The sequence below is a fragment of the Podarcis cretensis genome (assembly GCF_951804945.1).
Source record: "Podarcis cretensis genome assembly, chromosome: 7".
In the NCBI taxonomy this organism is placed as follows: domain Eukaryota; kingdom Metazoa; phylum Chordata; class Lepidosauria; order Squamata; family Lacertidae; genus Podarcis; species Podarcis cretensis.
The window spans coordinates 22,544,691-22,570,669 of NC_137176.1; the positions used below are offsets into that span (position 1 = coordinate 22,544,691).

The following is a 25,979-nucleotide window of genomic DNA, read 5'->3' on the forward strand; positions in this document are numbered from 1 at the left end:
TCTCCCTGCTTCCAAATGAGGGTTTGCTTTCCTTTTGTGTGTTTCCTCCTCTCCCTTCCTCTCTCTTTTTGTTTCCTTTCAGAAGCGTTAGCAAAATTTAGAAACAGTTGAATTGGTTGACGATGCCATTCTAGTTTAACCATAATTAAGATTAATTTTTATTTAGCAAACAGCTTTGCTGCTGAAGAGTTCAGACTACTGTTTGACATCATAAATCATGATTAGGAAGCGGTGAAATGCTTCTGCCTCCCCCCCCCCAAAAAAAGAGGTTATATAAATAAAATATAAAGAAAAACATAACACATTAATAGCTGCAGCAGGTAATTAATTATGAAATTGCAATCCCTTTTTGGATTTAGGAATCCAAAATCTCCCTCCCCCCCAAAAAAAAGAAAATAAAGCATCCTGGGAACTGTGGTTTGTTACTGGTGCTAGGAACTGTACCTCTTTGAGAGGTACAGTCCCCAGGATTCTTTTTTTGGGCGTGCTTTAAATATGTTTATGAACTCATTGACACAGTTTGTGCATCCCCCCCCCCATTCCCCTGCAAAATACAAAAGTGGATGAGGAGAGTGTTAAGTTGTGGGCGAACATAGCAGACGACACAGTGATTTCTCCAGAGCAGCTCTTTATTTTTAAGCTGGACAGAACTGAACAGCAAACAGCTCAGCCAGCCTGCTTTTATAGGCAGCCGGCTGTCAACATTGTAGCAACAACAACCCAGGGTTTCCCGCCTAAAATAGCTGACGTGGACCTGAGTGAAAACTATCTACAGTATCGCCCTGCTGGCCCAGGGTGATAACTTCAGTACATAACACCGAGAACCAGGCAATGTGGAATATTGGAGATTTCTCTCACTGAGAGAAGCTAGTTTTAAGCTAACCCAAATTTTGGCCAAGCCTCTCCTCTTCCAGGAGGGGAGGGGTTGTGAGCGGGAATCGCTTCCTGCACTCGCAGGGGGCGTGTGGCTGCCCCCCTGCATCAATGGAGTCCTGGGCCTGCGCCATGCACCCCAGCCAGCCAATCCAGCTGTCTGGTGGGCGTGGCTTGGCCGTTTTAAAATGGCCGCGGGCCCACGAGTCCTTCCTTGTTTCCAGGCTTCCTCAGATCACTCTCCCTCCCTGTTACAGGACTGCCAAGGAACGCCTTTGAGTCAGGGAGAGAAGAGTCAGAGTGGGAACAGTCAGAAGGAGATGGAGAAGAAGTGATGGGAGGGGAAGAGGGAGAGTGCCAGGAGGTGGGAAGGCTCTCTGATGCTGAAGCAGAGCCCCAGCACCGCACAGGGAGCTCAGGAACAGGCGGAGAGCCTAAGCCTGTGCTTTCAGCACAGGAAAGGAGAGGGTTAAAGCACAGGGATCAAAGACATCCCATGAAGCTCCCCCGCCTCTTCTGTTGGAGGAGAAGCAGGAGAAGACCACTCCCTGAATCTGAACCGGACGATTCGGATGCATGATTGTACTGTGCTGCTTGTAGATATGTAAAATAAAGAATGTAAATATCTCTCTGCATGAGCAGAGGGTGCTTATTGCGAAGAGCATACACAAACCATCACACTCTCTCCCTCCCTCTAGGTTTTGCTTCTGCACCTGACCTTGTCATGGACCTCGGTTGGTCGCCTTGGTTGTCCAAGGGGCCTGGTAGGAATTTATTCCACTTGGCAGATAGCAGATCATCACAACTTTGTAAGGTTTGGTGGTTAGGCATTGGAAATATGTTGTGTGTTGGAGGGGAGGTTGTGGCCATCACCTACCCCTCTCCTTGAAGGGTATTCCATTAAAGGAATCCGGTGGTCGTGGTTCCAGTCCGATGCCCAGGTGGTGGCTAGGGCCATGGCCTGACCCTCCGGTGACTCTAGGGGAAAGCTTCCAGTTGATTCGCATCAACAAGCTCCCCCTTGTTGGGGGCCTGTGTGGTGTAGTGATTAAGAGTGGTAGACTCGTAATCTGGGGAACCAGGTTCGCACCTCCGCTCCTCCACATGCAGCTGCTGGGTGACCTTGGGCCAGTCACACTTCTTTGTTGTTGTTTTTCCAAATAATATTTATTCAAGTTTTAAAAGATTACAAAAAGGAACACAATATACAAAAACAAAACATATCCAAGAGAAAAATAAAAATAAAAAAGGCAAAGACAGCAAAAAAATAAAGATACAATCAAAAAGACAAAAAAAAATTAAACCTTAATATAACTCCCTTTCTCAACTTATCTCCTTGACCTCCTCACACCTCCCCTCTTTGTATTCTAATTCAAATAGATATTTCAGCAAATCCTTCATCTTTGTTTTTATCCCAGTCACACTTCTTTGAAGTCTCTCAGCCCCACTCACCTCACAGAGTGTTTGTTGTGGGGAAGGAAGGGAAAGGAGAATGTTAGCTGCTTTGAGACTCCTTCGGGTAGTGATAAAGCAGGATATCAAATCCAAATCCTCTTCTTCTACTTCTTCTTCCCCTACAGGTTGTTAACCCTTGTGCGACTCCCTGCAGAGTGGGCAGGAGTCAAGTATAGTCTGTTCTCATCCAGTGCCTAAGCCAATACCTCTCACATTCTGTAACCAATAAAGTTGTGGCCTTTTTCAGCCCATTAACATAAATTACTTGTCTCCATGTGTCTTATTTCATCACAAAGCCGGGAGCGGGGCCTCGACTCACAAACATTTTAGCTGCTCCAAAGTGAAGGGAGTTCATTTACAACACACACACACACTGATTCCAAGGTTTAGCACTATCTATTCTTTCAATTGGGTTTAAGTAAAAAGTGTTTATGGTGTTCTTACTTTATTTTAAAGTAATAACAGAAAATAAATTCTTAGAACTAAAGGGGGGGGTGGATAAAATTAAAATCCCACTTCTTCAAAAAATTACAGTCCGTTGCCACACTTGCCTAGCAAAATAACTGCCCTACAACAAACAAGTCTTAATCCTAATAATAATAATAATGCTGGCAATTGTTGCACTTTTGCTGAAGAGGCCAGTGCTTTGGTAAGCCCTCTGACAGTAAGAGGCAATCTATTCATAAACGATTCTTGCTTTGTGTGTAATGAGTGGAAGCCATTTGCAGCACAGAAGTGATTGAGTAATGAATGGATTTAACATGGAAAGATGAGGGGGAAGGAAATAAAAGTGTGCTTAGGTGTAACAAGAACGTTAAAGGGGGAAGCTTGCTGTTGGAGGATGGCTGCTTACTCTAGAGGTTATAATAAAGGCAGGAAGTGCCTACTTTTTTAAAAAAAATGAAAACATTTATAAACGACCCTTTTCTTAACAAGATGACTATATATAAAGAAGCCTGAGGAGGATTTTCCTACACTTTGCCTGTGTACATACATATTACCATCTTGAAACAGAGCCAGGTAATTCTCCTTTTTCACTCAATTTGGACCAAAGCTGAGGGGGGCATGGGGGTGAGAAACAGGAGAATGCATGAAAACACAAGATGCAGGGTGCATACGGATTGTGGCTAATTTCATGTTTACACCACTTCCTGATCTGTATGTATAGCTAGCTCCTGAGTCAAGTGGAAACATTTGAAGAGGGAACCTCCTGTAGAGTTGAATGGGAGGAGCAAGCTGGTGTGGGTCTGGAGGCCGAGGACAAAGGAAGGCATATTCTAATGACCATGCACTGGGTTGGGGGAAAAGCATGATGTTGTAATACTAATTCCCTCTCCCATTATTATTATTTTTTTATGATTGGTTGTTTGTTTGCTCTGTTTATTACATTTAAATTCCATTCTTCCTCCCAAAGGCGCTCAATGCTCCAAACACATCTGCAATACAAAGACAAATAAAAATAAAAACGCATTTTAAACATTTAAGAAATGTCAAAAACATCTAAAAGCAGTAAAATACCTGAAAGAAATTTGAGAGCAGATGCCACCAAATCATGTGTCAGAATAAGCCTGCCAAAACCGAAACATTTTCAGCAGACCTCGAAAGCCTAATATCCATAGGCAAGGAGTTCCACAGTACAGGTGCTGCCACTCTAAAGGAATGTCTCATTTCAAATGCAGAATGGACATTGTGTGGCACTTGTTGAGTGCAAATTCCATGGTAAGCATTTATATTTGGTTGGGACTCACTCCCATTAATGTTCATTCAGCTCAGGGTTTCCCCAACTGTTTTTGGACTACAGTTCCCATCATCCCTGACCACTGGTCCTGCTAGCTAGGGGTGAGGGAGTTGTAGTCCAAAAAATAAGCTGGAGACCCAAACTGTATATACCCTGATTGAGCTAATCATAAGAAAATTGCATGCAGCAGGTTTTTAAAAAATGTTTATTAAAGGTTTTCATGAATTACCCAAGAATGTGCAATGTCTCTTTTGTAACCATTTTAATGAAGCTGAAGCAGTTGCAAGGGAGATGTATGGAAAGTTTTGAAAAGGAAAACAAGGCACAGGATACCTAGTTAGCAATGGTGTGTGGTGAGGTGGGTTGTAAAGGTGACCTTACAGCATCCAAAACCATCTTTTGTAGGTAGGGCCTATAGCTCAGTGATCGAACAGGTATATATAAGCATATGGCAGCATGTTCAATCCTTAGCATCTTGGGTTGTTGTTGTTTAGTCATTTAGTCGTGTCCAATTCTTTGTGACCCCAAGGACTAGAGCATCCCAGGCACTTCTGTCTTCAACTGCCTCCTGCAGTTTGGTCAAACTCATGCTGGTAGCTTCGAGAACACTATCCAACCATCTCGTCCTCTGTCGTCCCCTTTTCCTTGTGCCCTCCATATTTCCCAACATCAGGGTCTTTTCCAGGCAGTCTTCTCTTCTCATGAGGTGGCCAAAGTACTGGAGCTTAAGCTTCAGGATCTGTCCTTCCAGTGAGCACTCAGGGCTGATTTCCTTAAGAATGCATAGGTTTGATCTTCTTGCAGTCCATGGGACTCTCAAGAGACTCCTCCAGCACCATAATTCAAAAGCATCAATTCTTTGGTGATCAGCCTTCTTTATGGTCCAGCTCTCACTTGGGTTAGCAGAGTTGTTATAGAACCTGGCCTGAGTTTCTGGAGAGGCACTGCCAGGCAGAGTATGCCACACTGGTCCATGAGCTCCAATAGCCCAGCTACATAACTTACCTTTTCTATACTAGCTATAATGCAGCCTTCATGAACCTGGTGCCTTCCATATGTTGTCGGACTCCAACCCTCATCAGCACCAACCAGTGTTGATTATGCGAACAACATCTGGAGAGCACTAGTGTTCGGGAAAGCTCTTACAATGTGTCTTGTAACTATGATATGTAGCAATTGCATTGTGTTAAACTGCTCAGGCTTTATGATTCAAGGCAGATTTTCAGAGCTGAAGAATCATATCCCAAAACTGAAACGTTAAAAGTCTCTCTTCCTTGGGAGTTAATAAAATTCAACTCTCATTTCATAGTTGATGCTAATGATTTGGCACTTTTTATACTTAGAGGGATGCCTAATTCAAAGCAAATGTTTTCCAATTATTACTTGAAGGCTTCATTAGTTCCCCTAATTTCCTGTTGTCTTTGGAGGGATTTGCTCAGGTGAAAACTTCCATTTAGCTTTGCCTTGTTAGACACCCAGTGAAACTAGACTTTGGAAGAATGCTCCTTCTGAATGGACAAATGGCAGAGGAGCACTTTGATGAATGAAAGCCACAGTGGTTTTGTTCCCTGTGGGAATGTTCTGGAACCATCTTTTAATAGAAAAACATTTCTACATGTTCTACCACCACCACCTCACCCTGCCATAAACTTACTGGTAGCATATTTGTCAAATCACTTGAGGAAAGAGCTAGAGCTGCCTAGAAAACAAGGAAGTGCTAACTAAATTCCCTTCCATCTTCCCCAGTATTTCAGCAACGACTTCTGAGAATGATTTGGATATCAGGAGGACATTGTCTATCACTAGATATACCGGTTTTTTTGCTCTATAAGACTCACTTTTTCCCTCCTAAAAAGTAAGGGGAAATGTGTGTGCGTCTTATGGAGTGAATGCAGGCTGCGCAGCTATCCCAGAAGCCAGAACAGCAAGAGGGATTGCTGCTTTCACTGTGCAGCGATCCCTCTTGCTGTTCTGGCTTCTGAGATTCAGAATATTTTTTTTTCTTGTTTTCCTCCTTCATAAACTAGGTGCGTCTTATAGAGCGAAAAATACGGTATTCAGAATTTCTCCCTGTGGATACTACTCTGTGTGATGTTAAGGGAAGAGAGTTCAAAATGTTCATTCCCCTGTGGGATGTTTGGCCACATTTTAACATCAAGTTCTGTCCCTTCAGGCTGGTCCTGAGTCAAAATGCATTGTGCACCCTGCATACCAGTCACACTAACTCGCCAAAAGCCTTGGAGAAGGGGAGAACACTCATTTCCACACCGGAATGATGCCACAAGACCTCTCTTTTGCTAGCAATGACATATGCTAATGGATCATAATTCTCTGCTTCGAATCCGGGGACCTACAAAATTTATCAGCAGGAAATACTCCCCAAGGCATGTGTTAGGAGCAAGTGGAGGAAGAAGCTAGGAATCCTTATCCAGTTCAGATTTTAAAATATTCTTTTCTTTGAGGTGAGCTTTAAAAGTCCCCAAAGCTGACATTCCAGTCCAAGCTCATTGAGCTTTCCTGGCATCTTGAGTTATTAGTGACACTGTAATCTTTACTTCATCCAATAATTATCAAAGCTTTGCCTCTTGTTTATATAGCTTCCTGCTACTTTCCCTGCACTGCTCACATACTTTATCAAACCTAGAGGGCTGGCATATTTCTCTGCATTTTGAAGAGGATTTTATTTGTATATTTCTTTTGCCTTTAAAACCAATTAACAGAAGAGGAAGAAAAGTAGCCGTTTCATAATGTTGCCAACATAAAAGAACTGAAGCATTAGGCGATGACAGGGTCCTATGTTATTCTGGTGCATTAAATTGCTCCACACGATAGCTTTAGATGTGTGAAAAACAGAGTTACTAAAATCTTCATCCCATGGGCTGTGATTAGCCTTGCTGAAATTCCTCTACTAAACAGCATCATGATGTTAGCCTTAGTGATGCAGCAAAAGAGCTATCTAATTAGAAAGTCAAACGAAGAGACGTATCTACTGGATTAGTGCATCAGTATAGCAATATCTTTCCTAACCCAAACACAAGTAGCATTAAACCTTTTATGTTTTATATCCGTTACCTCCAGGCTCAGGACAAATGCCTCCGAATATCTATTATTTAAGTGGTGGCAAACAACAGAGAGGGGTATTGCTTCTTTAGATTTCCAGAAGCTTCTAGCAGGCTACAGGATTTGTTTTTATTTTAACAATTTGGCATACCACTTAATTACAGTCATATCTACAGGAGACTCAGTACAACGGATCTAAAAATGAATTAAAATGCTGGATTAGAATCTTGGCCTAGATGGACCTTCTTATTTTCTTAGCAGCCTTGAAGACACAAGAAAGAAATCACACTTAACTGCCTGCCCCCCTATAAAATCTTAGTCCCAGTTGTTCTATATAAGGATCATATTTCTTCCTCTTTCTTTTGTATACTTTCACTTTGAACTTTTATCTTTGAAAATTTTTTCACATTTTTGTTTTCATTTTGTTTTGTTTTTTTAAAAAATTCTCTGTTATTTACTGTGAAGTTGGAGAAGCAGTTAAGAGGATGGCTACTTCAGTTCTTGAGGAGAATATATTATTTTAAATATATATATATAAAACCTCTTGCCTGTGAAGCGATGAATTTGATTCACTTTCTGTAGAATTAAAAGAAATGCTCATTGAAAATACGCACATGAACTGCGTTGCTTTCTGTTTTAGGCATCATTCTTATTTAGAATGGCTCACTTGTTTGAGCTATCTTCTGTTAGGAGTCCATAAGGATATAGTTTTTATTTATATCTTGGAAAGACAAAGGCCAATGTATACAAAACCCTGTTGTGCATTTGGCCGTGAAGAGGTCTATCAAGATTACTGCGAAGAGGCTTATTAAGAATGTGCCTTTACCTAAGTGTTGCCAGCTTGGAGGCTGGGATCTGCCCCCAGAACATAGCTACCTCCAAAACATTCATGCTCCTTAAATGCAGCGGATGTTTCCTGAATGTATAGCTCACCTGCGAGGGTATGGTTTCAAGGCTACATGATGTTTTTCAAGCAATAATAATAATAATAATAATAATAATAATATTAACATTTTGTTGGTGTTCTTTAAGTCACCACAGGCATAGGGTAGGGCAGGAATCTGGATTGGAGTCAGGCATGAAGGGAAGGGGATCACCTCAGCATTTACTTTTAAAAATAAAAATAGAATAAGCATGCACTTGCTAATTGCATGAATAACATCATTTGTTTGTACCTCAGGCCACCATAAACAGTTTATGGGCTGGAATTAAAGTGCTCATCTTAATTTTAAAGCTGCATGTCGCTTGGAACCAGGATTTTTAATGAGCCAGGATTTCACATGAGCTCCCAAGGAACTGTTAGCATGCAGAGGGTCACAAGGCCAGCTGGCTAGCCAGCTGGCTAGCCCCAGCTGAGTCGTCTCCTTCCAGCCGTCCCGCTGCAAAGACCCATTGGCCTCTGCTCCAACATAAATCAGCGACCCAGGCTTCAAAGCCAGGGCACACTATATCAGCTGAGTGAACTGCACACACAGAATAGGCATGAGGCTTGTGGAAGCATACTACAACTACAGATTTATTAATCATAAATCAGGACAAAGAAACATGTTGTCTCTTTCTTTGTCTTCTCAGAGAGACAGAGAAAAGCAAAAGCTATTCACACAACGGAAGTTCCCAGCAAGCTGTGCTGGTATGTAAACAGGCGTGTGACATGCAACAGTTCCATGACTGCCGCTAAAGGTGGAATAAAATTTTCCAACAGGAACTGCAATCAGAAGATGATGTCCTTCCTTGGTTTCCACCAGTTTCTGAGATAGTAATTGCTCTTATTAGACACAGAGTTTCCTCAGTGGTTTCTGCTTGCCCGTGGGATTCCCACCCCCCACCCCCATTGAAGGTGACCTACCAGATCTATGCTAAAATAGTGCTAATTGAAACCTTAAAATATTGTGGTAAACAGGGGGGAAAGCCAAGGGAGATATTTGCTTACATAATATTATGGAAAACAAAACTCAGCTTCATTTCTGATTGGCCAAGAGGTGGGAGGGGAGTGAAATTACCTGCATAGGTAAATCTAATTAGTGACTAGGAGGAGAGTTGGAATAATGATGGAGAAAAGAGCTAAAAACCAGGAAAATGACATCAGTCTAGAAAGCTGCAGAGGACTCATGCGCCAGAGACAAAAGATGCTCAGCTGGCCAGTGGATTAGGATGAGCTGAAACTGCTTTAAGTAGAGAGAAAGTCTAGATTAAGGTATATATTGATGTGTCTTTATTGCTCTGATGTTTAATTGTTAAAGCTATTCTGAAATCTGCCCCTGCTCAAATTGCTGCCTTTTAAAAACCTTCAGTAAAAGTTAATTTTCTTCTGGGTTGACTTTGGTATGATGCCTTGTGTTTTACCCTGTGCCTAATTGTGTTACCACACGGCACAGTACAGTGAGTGGGCAAAGTCAATCAGTTCCAGAAGTTAAAGGGCTGTTTAATGAAAGCCAGGAAATATATATAAACCACTTGGGGACAGCAGTGAGGACCAGAGAGGAGATTGGGTTCGCTGGTTTGCTCCCTTCCAGCAGTGTGGGCTGTAGCAATTCATGATGCATGTGAATAAACTAATTTTTTTTTTTTTATGCCAGTTGGCTCAAAATGTGTTAGGTCTGGTGTTGTATTAATTCATCCAGTACTCACCACACGCTGCATCTATTCCAATGCATGTCTGTGTTTCGTTCTTCCTAATATTCTTATTTGGAGAACTCTCCTCTTGTCTTACTACTGGGAAGCAAATGATAAATGAATACCAAGTGAGGAGATGCTCGAATCTCATTGCTTCATGTTGTTTCATAGGTCTGGAAGCAAGTACAATTCTTGGACAATGCACTGAAGGACATCCAAGACATGCTGCAGGAAAGGACCATTTAATTAAATATCACTGACCTATTGGTAGAGATTTGAGACATTTTCAGTTTCCCCAATATATTAGCTGAAATTCCTCTGACTGTATTTTTAGGCGGCATGCCTACACTTTTTTGAAAGTGACCCTCGTTCCTCAGTAGTATGTCACAGGAAAACAAATCGCAAACACTTTGCCATTCCCTTTCAATGTCAATATTGCCTTAGGGGCTGGCACTTGGCAGCTTGAGATGGCTCGACACTTCTTGTGTCTGAGAAGAGCTTGTCAGCAAGATGGAAGACCTTCCCCAGCAAAAATCTTCGCTTCCAGGTAGAGGTAATGCAAACTCAAATTACCGTTTGGCCATGTCCAAACATGAATGCGTGAGGGGGAGAGGAGAAGGGGAAAAAGTACAAGTAGCCAGGATGAAACATGTCCTTTGAGGAAACGTATTGTTACCTCAGGACATGTTTGCTCAGATATGGACTAGCCTGTGGCAATGAGTTGTTCATAGCTACAGTCCAGAACCAAAGCTTTTGTGGCTCCAGTCTTTCTTATCTGTGCTGTTTCACCTTTGCAGGAGAATTAATAGATTTTCTTTCTACTGACACTCCATTCTTGAGACGAAGACAGGATTTGTACTGTTCCCCCTTTAGCTGCTTTCCCACAAATTGGATTATTTAGGTAATCTCAAATAGCTACATGGTTGATGCTACGCAGTCTGGCAGGAAAGCCGCCTGGTAAATTCTAAGCACAAAGTGACGGTGCTGCTGAGATGAATACATGCCTGGCATTGGCTACATTTCACAGCACTAACTAGCACATTTCCCAGCAACATTGAATTCACCTGTAAGTATCGTGGTGTCAGGGGCTGGGCAGAGGAGGAGGAGTGGTGGAGATCACCTTCCCATCCTGACCCTTCCAGGAAGGAGGCAGAGGAAAACAGTACAGATTTACAACTGTGGTTTGCGGGAGGTCACAGCTCAGAGGCAGATGAGGGGGAAAGTTGGGAAATTATGGAAGAGCCAGAACAACACCCAGCTGACATGTTGTCATTAGAAAGCATCCCAGACCCTCCATCTCCCAGAACCGGAGAGCCTTAAAAGTAGGAGAGCAAAGAACCTAAAGACAGAGGGCACATATTTCTGGTTCCTTATCTTCTCCTTCTTGGTTATTTTTTCAAATACAGAGGAAAAACCTGCTATAGAGTGGAGAAAGGAAATGTGGTTGTATGAATCAGTCCCAAAGTCACACATAAAGTCGATAATTTGATGGATGCAGGGTTGTGAATGTATATATATATTGGCCTTGTAGGTTACAAACTGACAAACCAATCTAAAACTTTTCCCCAGTAGTAAAAGTTAATATATCCCCCAAAAAACCTATTCATCACCTATTATGGAGATCCATCTTGACAGTGCTGAGATGCAGTCTGACTGTTAACTGCTTTTGGACTTTACCAAGACTTAAAGCATATCCCCTTTGTGACATCACGCCTGACATCAGAATGGCATGTTTGCATTCAACCTAGACTATCTCCATGCCAACAGCAATGGCCAGTAAACTTCTGCAACCAAGTATCCATCAGCCTGACTACCCAGTTGTTTCTATTTAGACTATTGGATGTTTAAATTTTGCTCTCATAATCAAAGCCTGGAGAAGAGCTGTGTATATTCTGAAAACCTGCTTCCACTGTTAAAGAAAACTAATTGTTAAGGATTGAGCAGAGGAGGAATGGTGGAGACCATGTCCCCACCCTGACCCTTCCCAGGAGGAGGAAGAGGAAGACAGTATAGATTTACAACAAGGGTTTGAGGGAGGTAGCAGCTCAGAGGCAGAGGAGGGGGAAAGTTGGGAAATCATGGGAGAGTCAGAACAACACCCAGCTGACACTTTGTCATTAGAAAGCATTGCAGGCCCTCCATCTCCCAGAACCCAGAGAGCCTTAAAAATAGGAGAGCAAAGAGCTCAAAAACAGGTGGGACTTCCGGTTGACAGCGATCCGAGCGCAAGCGGGGATTTTCCCTCCTGGGGAATCCCGAGTTTTTCGGAGGATTGGGGGTGTCACAGGGCGCAGTGACCCCCTGAAGTAGTGTCAGGAGGGTGTCCTGACACTCAGGTTCCCGCAGGCAGCCGAAACGCGAACCTCCCGGCCGTCAGGTAGCTCTTAATAAGAGCGACGAGAACGGCGGGGGGGAGAGCGGGTTGCAGGGAGGCCATAGCTACCTCCGAGAAACGAAGCCCCGAGCTTGCAAGGAGAGCTCTCAATTCTCGATTTGAAAGAAATTCGGACTTAATTGGATATAAAGAAGAATATTGAAAATTAAGGAAAGAAACCGGAGGAAAAATTGGAAGCTACGAGACCAGCTTTCTGTCCGCAATCAGCTCAGACGCATAGAAACAACAAAGCGATTAAAAGTGAAAGTAAGTTACCGCTCGCGGCTGCTGTTTCTTCCCCCCTTTTTAACTGAACAAAATAACCTTTTTGGGAAGATACTAGCTATCAAGGAAGATTTAAAGGAAAAGGGGGGACAGAGGAGCAAGACGGAGTTGTTCAAGTCCTTTGGGGGGCTTGTGAAATTGACTTGTCTTAATCAGACTTTGGTGCGGTGGTGAAATAAAAGCTGCGCAATAAAAGGGGATTTCCAGACTCCATTGTTAAAGTTATACAGGACTGTCTGATGTTTGCAGAGAAAAGAAGGTTCGTTTTAAATTGATCTGGACTGGCGCTTAGGATTAAATATAATTCGGCTCACTCTTTTGAAGACTTAATTTCTTTTTTTTGGACGGCAATTTCTTTTTATTGAACAATTTAATTATTTGAGCAATTTAACACGGCCTGGAGACCTTGCCCCTAGTGGTCAGAAGATATACAACAACTTGTTTTTTTTGTTACTTGCTTTGTTCTCTTCGGGATCTTTTTTTTGGTTTTTTTTCTGATAAATCTCCTGGCTTTGGGATTATTGATGTACACAAATTTGGATTAGCCTATTTGGTGGCAGAAGATTTCCCATTTACATTGATTTTAAGGATTAGCCTAATTGGTGGCAGAAGATTGTTTTTGTCTCGTTTTGGATACTTTTCTTCTTTGGGTTCTCTCTAACTCCAGCAAATTGGTAAAAGTTGGGTCATATTTAAACAAATACCCACACTGATGGAATAGCCAAATTGGTGGCAAGAAGACGCTTATAGACAATTTGAACTGTGGAGTTTAATTGGATTGTATCTGATTATATTGACTATATTGAGACTTGGGACTCGGCTGGATGGACTTTGAATGGATGAAAGTGGTATTTGTTTTTTCTTGAATTGAATTTTGGAAAAAAGTGTCATTCACATATTTGAGATAAGAATTGTTATGAGGAGGGACACAGTATAATTTAAGGTTTGGATCCAACTGGGGATAGTGGGACTGTTTTATATAAAAAGGGAACTGGTAGAAAGTAAGGAGGAGGAGAAAATGTCTCACCCACAGAAGAAAGCTGGGGAAGGAGGAACACCGGGAGAAAGAAGGGGTTCAAAACCTGAGGCAGATTTCAAATCCGAAATTTTAAAAATGTTTGCAGAAATTAGACAAAGTGAAAAGAACTTGGAGGATAAATTAGAACATGTAAATACTAGAATTGAGCAGGTGGATAACAAAATAGGTAAAATGGACCAGAAGATTGATGATACTGTAAAAGAGTTGAAAGGTCAAATAAAAGAAGTTAGTAAGAGAACACAATCGGTTGAGGAAGGATTAAAAAAGACAAAAGTGGAGATAAAAGAAGTTAAAAAAGAAGAGGAGAAGATGAAAGCGGGAATTTCAGAAATGACTAAAACACAGGAGGAGTTATGGGATGCAATCTCCATGAATGAATTGAGACAACGGGAGGTGAACCTAAGATTGAGAGCAGTTCCAGAGGTTCAAGGAGAAGATATAAAAGATAAATTAATAACAGAAATTGCTCAATGGCTGGAATTACAATTTACCATATGTGGTGGGAGTGTAAGAAAGTAAAAGGCTTCTGGGAAATGATATATAATGAGTTGAAAAGGTTGTTTAAATACACGTTTGTGAAGAAACCAGAAGCTTTCTTGTTAGGAATTACAGGAAGAGAAATTAATAGAAGTGATTATAAACTTTTTCAATATGCGGTGACTGCGGCAAGAATTTTAATGGCTCAAAAATGGAAACAAGAAGAATTACCAACATTGGAAGAATGGAGACGGAAATTGATGGACTTTGCTGAACTAGATAAACTGACAGGGAAAATTAGATACCAGAAAGATCACAAGTTCACACAGGACTGGAGAAAGTTTACGATTTATCTGGAAAATATTTGTGATGAACAGACAACGCTAGTTGGATTTAAAGAGGCTTTGTGATGAGAAAGGGTATTGCGAGAGGGTTAAGAGTTGTAAAGATTTTATTAACTGGCAATACAATTATAAAGGAAATGTGAAATAAATATAAAATTATGAGGATTGTGGAGGGAGCGGGGGGAAGTCCAAAAGAATTTGGCATTATAGTGTATGTGAATGTGTTATTTAAATTTGTAAAAGAAAATTTTTCTAAAAAATTAATTAAAAAAAAAAAAGAGCTCAAAAACAGAGGGCACTTAGCAGCACCTGTAGAGGAGGTAATGATGATTACGAATGAGGAAGTGGGAGAGATGGGGGGTGGAGATTCACTCAGGACAAAGCTTTCATCCAAGAGGTTGGATTCTATAGCCTCTCTCTGAAAAGCTTGAAATAAAAAAGGACTGTAAGAAACTTTTCCATGTCTTTATAATTTCCTGGGCAACCAACCGGGAGCTGCTGACAGCACCCTGACACATGGTCTAGTTGGATGCAAAGGAATAGCAGGAGGAATCATCTGAGGAACCCCCAAGGGAATAAGGCTCAGAACCTGGGGATTGGTGGTGGGTCAATGATGAGTGGTCAAAGGGAGAAGAGTGAGAAGGCTGGGAAGAGGAGGTGTCAGAAGCTGAAGAAGCCACAGGGCTTAGTGGGCAGAATGAGCCTCTGCAGGAAGGAATAGGCTTGATTCTTAAGAGTCAGTATCACTAAGGGCATGGAGCAGTTTTAGCTCCACCTTAATGGTGAATCTGATGGAACACTTTTTCTATCACCCATCTTATCTATAGTGTCAGCCCAGATTGAGCATCTGCTGGGGAAAGTCTCCTGGAACATCTGGAACCCCACTGCCAATCAGTGTGGACAATATTAAACTAGGCAGACCAATGTTCTGTCTCAGTATATAACAGCTTCCAATGTGCCTGTTGGGTGAGAAGTCCAAATGGTTGCAAACCCACCTAAAATCTCTGCTAGGGACAACACTAAAGGGTCTTGCTGCACCATTCAGAAATTACCTACCCTGCTGTGGTTTTGTCATTTCATCCTGTTGTATGGCAAAACCAGCCCTGCTTCGGATCCTGCTGAGAGATGTGAGACCTTCATCTTTCAGCAGCTCAAAATACTTTGCCTGCAGAGGAGGTCAGAGCCTTGTATGTATCACACAATCTCCCCCACCCCACCCTCATTTTAATGCAAGACTTCCTTTGTACAGCACTGCATATCACATTCATCGTTCCAGACATGCTTGTAAGTTTGATGCCTCCTTTTGTACAAGTTCGTAGCATATGGGGTTATCTCACTTCCAGCAACGAACATCCTAGTGGGGAGCCAAGCTTGACTAGTCCTGCCTGCACTGCAATCATAGCAATGCCGTAAGCTTGGGTCTCCACGCCAGTAATTTCCTCAATCTCCACTCGTTCGTGAACATATTTTTCATTATGTTGTGATTCCCCCCTCCCCAGGCTTACCCCCAAGGCTGGATCTAGACACATAAAAAAATAATAATTTCAGGAAAATGCATTGTAAAGCAAATAATGGGAAATCACATTGGCAAAGGTTCAAATTCTACAGTGCCATCTAGTATCACAGTGTTATAACACATTTATTTTATTTTATTTTTTTACTGATGTATCTGAGTCCCTAAATTTCCTCTGTCAGCACCTGAACAAAGCACTAGTCCTTATGTGTGAAGTTATCATCTTTCTACTGATTTATCTGTCTAGAACAACATATGGAAAAGTCCTCATAGATGGCCAGCTGGGGTACACAGTATCCCACCCTTAATTTAATGAATATGTAACACCATGAGACTTTGATGTATTTATTTATTTCAGTGCACTGTCCTTGGGGGGGGGGGGGATGAGGTTTTCTCTTTGTTTTTGTTTTCAGCTATTAATTATGCTTAATGTATGCTTTAGATATTATGTTTTCCCTTAATCTCTTGTCATCCCTTCCCTTTGGCTATATCTCGCTGTGAATTAGATCACTGAGCAGTATATATATATATTTGCCCCAACTAAAATATCTCATCTCTGTGATGCTGATAACAAGTGTTTTGTTTATTTAAATCATGACTGGACTAAATTTCTTCACAGGCAGAACCCACCCTCATTTAAAACCCACAGTCTCTGCTGCACACGATCCCTGCAGGCATAGATTTATTGTGTTTAATATATTTTAAGGCTATCACACAACAAGTAATTCATCTCTTTGGGGGTGGGTATGTTTACTTAAAATGAAAGGGAGGAAATACATTTATGTGTGTCTCAGTGCTTCTTGCCTGTCCGCCCCTCCAGCAAAAGAAACAGCTCAGTCTGTAAACAAATATCAGCCACACGATGCCTAAAATTCCATGGAGTTTCCTTAAGTAGATATTATTTGATATATAAAGGTAAAGGTAAAGGTACCCCTGCCCATACGGGCCAGTCTTGACAGACTCTGGGGTTGTGCGCCCATCTCACTTAAGAGGCCAGGGGCCAGCGCTGTCCGGAGACACTTCCGGGTCACGTGGCCAGCGTGACATCGCTGCTCTGGCGAGCCAGAGCCGCACACGGAAACGCCGTTTACCTTCCTGCTGGTAAGCGGTCCCTATTTATCTACTTGCACCCGGAGGTGCTTTCGAACTGCTAGGTTGGCAGGCGCTGGGACCGAGCAGCGGGAGCGCACCCCGCCGCAGGGATTCGAACCGCCGACCTTTCCATCGGCAAGTCCTAGGCGCTGAGGCTTTAACCCACAGCGCCACCTGCGTCCCTTATTTGATATATATTATGTGCTAGACTCTCGTGTGACCAATAAACAAAACTCAGGCCATAACTATGCAATAGGGTCGTGTCACTTCAGATTCCACTTCAGTGCTACAGACAGGAGCCTGATTCATTTTGGACCATTTAAATATCCATTGCATTTCAGATTCTGAAAACTTGAGACTTTAGATATCTCCCTGTTGTCTATAATGGAGACATCAAAAATAGCTTGTGTGTTTGTTTTTTTTTAAAAAAATGTAAAAGTATACATTAGCAAAGAGAAAAGATTGCATTAAGTGAGAGGTTCCACTCTAGGTGAATGCGGAAGACTGGTGTTTTTCTATTTCAGAGGGTTTTAGGCTACCTCTTGATTCATCACTAGAAACCAGAGCAAATCTCTCATGAGCAGCAAACTCAAGCCTGAGAACCTCAGCATCTTTGTGGGAAGCCAGCAGAGAAATTGCCAGCTAAGTGTGTTGGGAAAAGGAGCTTCTCAGAGAGAAGTTTTTGGACTGTGTTGTTGTTGTATGTGGCATGAGGTCCACTTGCACAACAGAACTTTCCCCCCTCTGTGCACCCCATGCCTTCTAAATATGCTCTGGGGGATAGGGGGAACCCCAGAACAGGTATAGGGAGCTCACAGAAAGAGGTAGAAGTCCCATTTTATGAGCCGACACTTGTTCTCTGCACATATTCTTTTATTGCTACATCAAACTCCACTCTGACGCTATGCCTGCGAAGTGCTTTGAGTTCCCTAAAGCGCAAGATAAATCCGAAGTGTTCTCAACTACTGTAATACTGTTGAGCTCATACACTCCTTTTTGAGGATCATCGAGGCCTGTTCTTTTTAATCAAGCAGTTGCAAGAGAATCCGCAATCACTGCTATCAGGCATGATTCTAAAAAGTTTGACTTCTTAATACACACTTCACTCTGCACTGCCATAATCAGTCTGGGATTCTTATCGTGATTTCTCTCCTCTATTGTTTTCAATATCAAAGAGAAAGCAATCATGGAAAGGCTTTTGTTCTACTAGAGAACTTTAAGCAGGCTGATTAAGTTGCAAAGGGCATTCTGGAGCCCCTTGTCTCCAGGAAGGAATTTGCAAAGGATGCTTCAATTACTTTGAGAGAAGTGTCCGTGCTTTCCTGACCATGTGTGTGTGTGTGTGTGTCTGTGTGTGTGTCCTTTTAAAAACAGTGAATAAAAAAAGAACAAAAAGGACAAGAAACCGTCTAATCAAAATTCATGTGTTTGTGAAAGTGACTTTGATAACAGAGTCAGAAAAGATGACTTCTCAGATGTGACCAACCTTTTGGAAACCTCATGCCATCTGGCGTGTTCTTTAGAATGTTGTGTCTTATTTTCAGTCCCTCACTCCTCCGGTGCCAGGAAGAAGCTGGCGGGTGGTGGCTGAAGGCCTCATTGAAGATTGGCTTGACTCACAGGAATGCCACCTCCTGCTGGTTCATTTTCCTATTGGCTGGCTATTATTAAAGTTAACCAGGCAACAATAGCAAACCTATAGGAAAACCTTGCGGGAAGCTGATTTTTCGTTGTCAGCTCGGATTCCTCTGACTTAAGACACAGGCAATGATTGTGTTTCCTATACCTGCTGTTATCTCTTCCTCCCCCTACTAATTAATCCCTGCAAAGCAAGTGATGGCAATATTAACTGTTTTCTTGCCTGCATTCCAGGCTCAGTGTGCTTGTTTTGTGATGGAATGGGCTAGCCAAATTCTTTTTGCAGCTTTTGGTTATTATATGTTTGTTTACAATGCCATCCCTAGGAGGAATTTCAGGTTTTAAAGAAATGTTATACTTTGATGAAGAAGATCACTTGACTAGACACTTTGAGCAGTGATGTAATAGAGCTATACAAAAAGCACTGTTCTCACCTCATTTATTAACCTTTGGATTCTAGGTTGCAGAGGTTCTAGGGTTGGGTTCTAGGGGCAGAGACCTTTCTTGATTGTACCATAAAGAACAATTATGCATTTTTGTTATTATTATTTATTATTATTGACATGCTGTTTTCAAGTGTTCCAAACACTGTGGATACATTACTTCAGTAATTTTTCTGTCCAGTGCTTTTTTCCTAGAAAAACAGGTGACGGTACTCACCATGAAGTTGTTACAGTAAGTTTTTTTTATATATTTGTTGGAAGCTGCCCAGAGTGGCTGGGGCAACCCAGTCAGATGGACAGGGAATAAGAATGAGAATGAGAATGAGAATGAGAATGAGAATAAAAATAAGAATAAGAATAATAGGATGTCCTTATTTTTACCAGAGAAATGATGGGTGGTATGCCATAGGTAAGGAAGCTGAGACTGGCACAATTGGCAGCTTCTCGCCTAACAGAAATACCTGGTGCGAGTGTGCAGTTTTCCTCAGGCTTGCAGGGTGAGAGTAAATGTTACGCTGCCCTACCAACCCACTCACATCAGCTATTTAGAGTGGGAAGAAACCATGGAATGATAAATTACAGATTTAACTTAATATGTAGTTGTTTTGCTCTGACAGGCTCATGGATTATGGTGAATGCTTCCTTCATGTTGGATTTATTTGTACGACATGGCACCCAGATACAAAAGTGATAAATGCCTTAGACGCTCAAAAACAAATAAATAAAACAATTAGGAGGCATTCTTTCGCTTCCCCCTTCCTCTTTTTTTCTTAATGATTCTTTGCTATACTTCATTAGTGGCGCTCATTACTCATCACTGTCTGCCATGCAAAAGGCAATTCCGCACAGCGTTGTGTATTTTTCCCATAATAGTTCATGCTGAGTCAACACCTCATTCAGTGTCATTTATGTAGTTTTCATAATGAGCTCCTAAAATAAACACAAAAGACAATTAGCTGTATGCATATGACAAATTATTCACGCTCAGCGGATGAAGCAGTCAGGTAAAAAGGAAAGGGGCCCCACCAGGCCTTAGCAAACTAACGTCAGTCTCCAATTACTCCATCTGTACACAGCGGCTCAGGAGACTCAAGGTGGACTTTGATTAGACGCTCTTCTTTCTGTCAATTTGCTAGGATTTACGTTAATGCTCAGTGTTCCATCATAAAATGCCTAACACTTAATGGATCTGAAGACCGGTTTCTGGGAGGTAAATAAGCAGCAGGAGAGAGCTATTGCCTTCATCCATGTCTGGCAAGATGGTTGGGGGCTTCCCAGTAGCATCTGGCGAGCTACTGTGAGAAGTGGGATGCTGGAATAGGTGAACCTTTGGTTTCACCCAGCAGGGCTGTTCTTCTGTTCTTAACTGAAAGGAAACGCATATAAGTGAAGCAGGATTGTGGTGATTGCTGCTGCTGCTAACCGTGTCTGTTCGTATAGTGTGCTTTTATCCCAATATTCATCTGAAAAACGTCTCTCAGGATGATTTGCAACAATCAGTAAGCTCAAATAATCCATTGCCTCTGGCTGACAGACTGAAAGACATGTGGCACAAAAGGAATGAGGACTGGGATGAGCAAGGAAAAAAGCAAACTCAGTCACAACTTCTTCATTTGCAAGTTACAGATAGGTAGCCGTGTTGGTCTGCCATAGTCAAAACAAAATAAAAAAATTCCTTCCAGTAGCACCTTAAAGACCAACTAAGTTAGTTCTTGGTATGAGCTTTCGTGTGCATGCACACTTCTTCAGATACACTGAAACAGAAGTCACCAGACCCTTCTATATAGTGAGAAGGTGGGGAGGGGTATTACTCAGAAGGGTGGTGGGATTGGGTGATTTGCAACTTATTACCAAACTTAAAACCATGGAGAGACCTGGTCTGAACAAAGACATTGGATTCTTATCTCATTATACATGACAAAGCCATTTTTCACCTTCTCACCCCTTGCTTTTTCCTGTAAGACCTATTGCAGTCGTTAAGAGTCGTCAACAGGCTCATCACAGCTATCTGCCAATCACCCAATCCCACCACCCTTCTGAGTAATACCCCTCCCCACCTTCTCACTATATAGAAGGGTCTGGTGACTTCTGTTTCAGTGTATCTGAAGAAGTGTGCATGCACACGAAAGCTCATACCAAGAACTAACTTAGTTGGTCTTTAAGGTGCTACTGGAAGGAATTTTTTTATTTTTCATTTGCAAGGTTGGTAGAACATGAGACTCTTAATCTCAGGGTTGTGAGTTCAAGCCCCATGTTGGGTGAAAGATTCCTGCATTACAGGGGGTTGGATTAGATGACCCTCGTGGTCCCTTCTAAGTCTATGCAGTGGTACCTTTGGTTACATATGCTTCAGGTTACAGACGCTTCAGGTTACATACGCTTCAGGTTGCAGACTCCACTAACCCAGAAATAGTATCTCAGGTTAAGAACTTTGCTTGAGGATGAGAACAGAAATCGTGCAGCAGCGGGAGGCCCCATTAGCTAAAGTGGTGCTTCGGGTTAAGAACAGTTTCAGGTTAAGAACGGACCTCCGGAATGAATTAATTACTTAACCTGAGGTACCACTGTATTTCTATGATATATGATTCCTACCAGGGAGAGGGAAAGAAAACTCAATGAAGTTGCTCGGTCTTTGGCTGATGGATGGAGCCTGGGAAGCACATGATCAAAAGTAAGTTGTTATAATGACCATTACCAGAAAGTTGAATCCACATGATCATATATATTCAGGGGCATCAGACTGCTCCTATCGAGATCATAAAAGTGGCAAAGTATTGCATTAGCAACTAGTGAAATCCAGGAAGTACTCTTGCATTGAGGAATGTGAGCATATTCCTAACCCTCTGTGAAAGTGATTGACAGTCTAATTCTGCATAAGGAAGAATTAATTTGTAGTTGCACTCACAACTCATTCCAACTTGTGAAAACCTTTCGTACCACTGCCAACCTCCCAGAGCTGAGACAAGGCCTGATCAAATGGCAGCTTGCGATAACGGACCCGCAGACGGAGTTAATGGAATTCTCTTCGCTTCTGATCTCTGCCAGATTTTAACCTTGGCTCACCCCATGAGAATTTTCATTTGGACCATTTCTACAAGTTTGGAGAGGTTTGGGCAAAGCTCCCTGGAAGCCTGCTACTCATTATTGCAGGACCACAGTGGTACCTTTATCTGTACAAAACATTTTATTTTGCAGAGCCTCACGCCATGTGATTCCAAAGTCCTGGAACAGAAGTGAATGGAGCAGAGAAAAACAAGTGTTTACATTCAAGAGCATTGGTCATGAAAGATAAAGATTAGGAGAGAACAGTAAACATGCAGGCATGCAAACACAGAGCTGTGTTACCTGTCAATGATCCACAAAAGTAAAAAATAATCTATTACTTTATGACTGAATCATCTCTGTTATGAACTGTGTTGTTGTTGTTTAGTCGTTTAGTCGTGTTCGACTCTTCGTGACCCCATGGACCAGAGAACGCCAGGCACTCCTATCCTCCACTGCCCCCCCGCAGCTTGGTCAGACTCATGCTGGTAACCTCGTAAACACTATCCAACCATCTCGTCCTCTGTCGCCCCCTTCTCCTTGTGCCCTCCATCTTTCCCAACATCAGGGTCTTCTCCAGGGAGTCTTCTCTTCTCATGAGGTGGCCAAAGTACTGGAGCCTCAACTTCACAATCTGTCCTTCCAGTGAGCACTCAGGGCTGATTTCCTTCAGAATGGAGAGGTTTGATCTTCTTGCAGTCCATGGGACTCTCAAGAGTCTCCTCCAGCACCATAATTCAAAAGCATCAATTCTTCGGCGATCAGCCTTCTTTATGGTCCAGCTCTCACTTCCATACATCACTACTGGGAAAACCATAGCTTTAACTATACGGACCTTTGTTGGCAAGGTGATGTCTCTACTTCTCAAGATGCTGTCTAGGCCTGTCATTGCCCTTCTCCCAAGAAGCAGGCGTCTTTTAATTTCGTGGCTGCTGTCACCATCTGCAGTGATCATGGAGCCCAAGAAAGTAAAATCTCTCACTGCCTCCATTTCTTCCCCTTCTATTTGCCAGGAGGTGATGGGACCAGTAGCCATGATCTTCGTTTTTTTGATGTTGAGCTTCAGACCATATTTTGCACTCTCCTCTTTCACCCTCAATAAAAGGTTCTTTAATTCCTCCTCACTTTCTGCCATCAAGGTTGTGTCATCTGCATATCTGAGGTTGTTGATATTTCTTCCAGCAATCTTAATTCCGGCTAGGGATTCATCCAGCCCAGCCTTTCGCATGATGAATTCTGCATATAAGTTAAATAAGCAGGGAGACAAAATGCAGCCTTGTCGTACTCCTTTCCCAATTTTGAACCAGTCAGTTGTTCCATATCCAGTTCTAACTGTAGCTTCTTGTCCCACATAGAGATTTCTCAGGAGATAGATGAGGTGATCAGGCACTCCCATTTCTTTAAGAACTTGCCATAGTTTGCCATGGTCGACACAGTCAAAGGCTTTTGCATAGTCAATGAAGCAGAAGTAAATGTCTTTCTGGAACTCTCTAGCTTTCTCCATAATCCAGCGCATGTTTGCAATTTCGTCTCTGGTTCCTCTGCCTCTTCTAAATCCAGCTTGCACTTCTGGGAGTTCTCGGTCCACATACTGCTTGAGCCTTCCTTGTAGAATTTTAAGCATAACCTTGCTAGCGTGAGAAATGAGTGCAATTGTGCGATAGTTGGAGCATTCTTTGGCACTGCCCTTCTTTGGGATTGGGATGTAGACTGATCTTCTCCAATCTTCTGGCCACTGCTGAGTTTTCCAAACTTGCTGGCATATTGAGTGTAGCACCTTAACAGCATCATCTTTTAAAATTTTAAATAGTTCAGCTGGAATACCATCACTTCCACTGGCCTTGTTATTTGCAGTGCTTTCTAAGGCCCATTTGACTTCACTCTCCAGGATGTCTGGCTCAAGGTCAGCAACCACACTACCTGGGGTATATGAGACATCCGTTTCTTTCTGGTATAATTCCTCTGTGTATTCTTGCCACCTCTTCTTGATGTCTTCTGCTTCTGTTAGGTCCTTTCCACTTTTGTCCTTTATTATGGAAATCTTTGTACGAAATGTTCCTTTCATATCTCCAATTTTCTTGAACAGATCTCTGGTTCTTCCCATTCTATTGCTTTCCTCTATTTCTTTGCATTGCTTGTTTAAGAAGGTCTTCTTGTCTCTCCTTGCTATTCTTTGGAAATCTGCATTCAATTTCCTGTATGTTTCACGATCTCCCTTGCATTTTGCTTGCCTTCTCTCCCCCGCTATTTGTAAGGCCTCATTGGACAGCCACTTTGCTTTCTTGCATTTCCTTTTCATTGGGATGGTTTTCGTTGCTGCCTCCTGTATAATGTTGCGAGCCTCCATCCATAGTTCTTCAGGCACTCTGTCCACCAAATCTAAATCCTTAAACCTGTTCCTCACTTCCACTGTGTATTCATAAGAGATTTGACTTAGATTGTATCTTACCGGCCCAGTGGTTTTTCCTACTTTCTTCAGTTTAAGCTTGAATTTTGCTATAAGAAGCTGATGATCTGAGCCACAGTCAGCTCCAGGTCTTGTTTTTGCTGACTGTATAGAGCTTCTCCATCTTTGGCTGCAGAGAATATAATCAATCTGATTTCGATGCTGCCCATCTGGTGATGTCCATGTGTAGAGTCGTCTCTTGTGTTGTTGGAAAAGCGTGTTTGTGATGACCAGCTTGTTCTCTTGACAGAACTCTATTAGCCTTTGCCCTGCTTCATTTTGATCTCCAAGGCCAAACTTGCCAGTTGTTCCTTTTATCTCTTGACTCCCTACTTTAGCATTCCAATCCCCTATAATGAGAAGAACATCCTTCTTTGGTGTCACTTCTATAAGGTGTTGTAAGTCTTCATAGAATTGGTCAATTTCAGTTTCTTCAGCACCAGTAGTTGGTGCATAAACTTGGATTACTGTGATGTTAAAAGGTCTGCCTTGGATTCGTATCGAGATCATTCTATCATTTTTGAGATTGCATCCCAGTACAGCTTTTGCCACTCTTTTGTTGACTATGAGGGCCACTCCATTTCTTTTACGGGTTTCTTGCCCACAGTAGTAGATATGATGGTCATCCGAACTGAATTCACCCATTCCCGTCCATTTTAGTTCACTGATGCCCAGGATGTCAATATTTATTCTTGCCATCTCATTTTTGACCACCTCCAACTTACCCAGGTTCATGGTTCTTACATTCCAGGTTCCTATGCAATATTTTTCTTTACAGCATTGGACTTTCCTTTCGCTTCCAGGCATATCCGCAACTGAGCGTCCTTTCGGCTTTGGCCCAGCCGCTTCATCAGCTCTGGATCTACTTGTACTTGCCCTCCGCTCTTCCCCAGTAGCATGTTGGACACCTTCCGACCTGAGGGGCTCATCTTCCAGCGTCATAACTTTTATATGCCTGTTGTCTTTGTCCATGGAGTTTTCTTGGCAGGGATACTGGAGTGGCTTGCCGGTTCCTCCTCCAGGTGGATCACGTTTGGTCAAAACTCTCCACTATGACCTGTTCATCTTGGGTGCCCTGCTCGGCATAGTTCATAGCTTCTCTGAGTTCTTCAAGCCCCTTCGCCACGGCAAGGCAGTGATCCATGAAGGGGGTTATGAACTGTATAAACCCCTAAACAGTGTGGGTCATAGCCAGCAAACTTCTTTTGTTGTTGTTTAGTCGTTTAGTCATGTCCGACTCTTCGTGACCCCATGGACTAGAGAACACCAGGCACTCCTGTCTTCCACTGCCTCCAGCAGTTTGGTCAAAGCCATGTTAGTAGCTTCAAGAACACTGTCCAACCATCTCATCCTCCAGCACCATAATTCAAAAACATCAATTCTTCGGTGATCCGCCTTCTTTATGGTCCAGCTCTCACTTCCATACATCTCTACAGGGAAAACCATAGCTTTAACTAAATGGACCTTTGTCGGCAAGGTGATGTCTCTGCTTTTTAAGATGCTGTCTAGATTTGTCATTGCAGGTGTCTTTTAATTTTGTGACTGCT

The 25,979-nt window shown here is 42.3% G+C and overlaps 2 long non-coding RNA genes across 2 annotated transcripts in view; one reads left to right on the forward strand and one right to left on the reverse strand.

The window, feature by feature from the left end:
• LOC307220945 overlaps nucleotides 1–25,979 on the forward strand; it is a 367,696-nt gene that overhangs the window by 99,391 nt on the left and 242,326 nt on the right. The gene's annotated exons all lie outside the window — the stretch shown is intronic.
• On the reverse strand, nucleotides 3,692–11,598 carry LOC307220940. Its single transcript, XR_013841173.1, has 4 exons — nucleotides 11,350–11,598; nucleotides 10,804–10,874; nucleotides 9,755–9,838; nucleotides 3,692–3,764 (listed from the first exon to the last, which is right to left on the reverse strand). It is a non-coding gene; the product is annotated as an uncharacterized lncRNA (long non-coding RNA).